We start from the raw sequence: 2,500 nt of genomic DNA, 5'->3' as shown, positions 1-2,500 counted from the left end.
CCTTCTGTAAGAGGCCGGTAGATATAGGTAGACATTTAAGTAGATCGAGGGGTAGGTGAAACGATATGTAAATTTCATATTCATTTTATATTCGGTTGTTATGAAACAATGGCCGACTGCAAGTTGCTGAGTTGCATATTCTAGCTTACCGTCTTGTATTTGTAAACACTGGTTGGAGTGGCGATCAAAGGTACTGATGTGACTAAATGTAAACACAGAACTTGTTCTGCTTGCGACAAATTGCTTTTGTAAACAATATTGCTTGAGACAGTACAACAGTCTTTCTGATTGGAGAAAAGGGTGGAGGAGAAAAATTATTGGTGCATGGAGGTAAAGTCACGCCCTAAAAGGGTGGTACTTATTTGTAACGTTCAAAGTTATTGGGTAAGTTAAATTGTGACGTCGGAGCAGACTTGGCTTGGTGGGTGTACGAGGATCCCATGAGGGGATTCCACGGGTATACGTATTACCATACGTTGTACCAGAATTCGTGAAGAAAAGGAAGAAAGGCTAAGTTAATTATCTAATTCCCCTCCATTATTGAATAACGGAACTTAACTAAAAACTCACATTACGAGAGTGGCATGGGGCCTTGAGACGAGTGACTTACAGTACTACAATTATAGAAAGAAAGTGAAGAAAGTTATAAGTGAATTACAATTTCACTGAAGGAAACTGAAGTGTTGGTAGCAGCGAAGCTAACACCTTCTTTCGTACACCTTCCCAAATTCTGTCACTAACTTCTTCAATCCCTCTTCTGATCCTGCTACAAGTGCAGTGTCATCAGCAAACAACAGCTGGTTTATTTCCCACTTTTCTCCATTTTCTTTCACCATCTCCAAAACCCGACCCATTACCCTTGCACTTACCTCTCACACCACCCCATACATGTACAAATTAAACAGCCAGGACAACATAACACAGCCCTGACAAAGTCCCATCTTCACCTCAAACCACTCACTCTCTCCATTTCTGATTCTAACACAAGCTCTACTACTCTCGTAAAAACTCTTGACTGCTCTTAAAAGCTTTCCTCCTATCCCATATATATGCAATACCTCCCACACTGCTTTCCTGTCTACCTTGCCATAAGTCTTTTCCAAATCCTTAAGAGCCTTTTCCTATAGTTTCTCACATATCTGTCTTACCACAAAAATCTGAGCTACGTAACCCCTACCTGTCCTCACTGTTCCTCACCAACTACTTCCTCTGTTCCTCTCCTAATACGCTCAATCCCATAAGCCTTCCCAACTACACTTAACAAGCTGATCCCTCCTAAACTACTACATTCACACTTGTCCCCTTTTCCCTTGTAAAGTGAAACTATACAGACATTCCTCCAGTCCTCCAGCACTGTACCCTCTTTTGAACAAACATTAAATAACCTCACCAGTCAGTCCACCATCATTGTACCTCCTTTTTTCAGACATTCTGGATGGCATCCATTCTACCTAGGTGCCTTACCTGATTTCATCATCTCAACAACTGCCTTCACTTCATCTTTCCTTATTTCTCCTCCATTTTCCTTACTCAGAGATTTCCTCTATCACAAACAAAATGATGTGTGGCTCTGGTTCGTATGGGCACCCCATATAAACCCTAAAGTATCAGCTGTAAGCTACTTTGCTACAATAACATGCAGGCAATACCCCCGACGGGGTATACAGACACACAATGTATATATATATATATATATATATATATATATATATGTATATAAACATATATATATATATACATATACATATATATATATATACACATATACATATATGTATATATATATATATATATATATATATATATATATTTTGGAAGTAGGCCATTAGTAATGCATGCGTTGTTAAAGTCAACAGCTGAGATAGTATTATTCTGTTTATAGAATTTCATTTCTATGTTACGCACCAATGTGCGGTCGTCTGGATGCAGATTTCTGATTAGAGTACTGAAGTCCATGGTGTTTTCCTCTAGACGTCTTTCGGCCCTAACTGGTCATCTTCAAGAGGTGATGTCTGATTAAAATTTTGACAAAGAATGACGCGGTTTGGTCGTATGATGGTATATATCGGCGGAGAGCGGAATGCCGAAACGTCCGCCCGCCAATCAGCGCGCGGGATGCATCCTCTGTCTTCTGGCTGGTAACGACGTTTCAGGCTGCTGCTGGATATTAATAGCAGGTTTTTGGTTGAAAATTAGCACCGCTCCTGTCATCTTTAGTCTTCTGGTGTTGTTATTTCTTTCATTGATGGTGGTGGTGCCTTCCATGTGGTGCCTCTTAAGTGTTAGTCCATGCTCGTACAGTTAGTGTCTTCTTATGGCACCGTCCTGCAGATGTGCTGAAATCCTCTTAGACAGTGTTGTAGTGGTGACGCCAATGTACCGAGAATTTAGGCGACTGCAGTCACCACTGGAACATGTGTGTTGGTACACGACGTTCACCTCTTGCATTTCATTTGTCTTAGGGAGGCAGCTATTCTTTACAACTAACTTGGATGTCCTT

This window comes from Oratosquilla oratoria, chromosome 8 (genome assembly GCF_046742065.1).
Source record: "Oratosquilla oratoria isolate Oo_2021 chromosome 8, ASM4674206v1, whole genome shotgun sequence".
NCBI lineage: Eukaryota > Metazoa > Arthropoda > Malacostraca > Stomatopoda > Squillidae > Oratosquilla > Oratosquilla oratoria.
The sequence above is the reverse complement of the archived record's forward strand: the minus strand, read 5'-3'. Positions refer to the sequence as shown.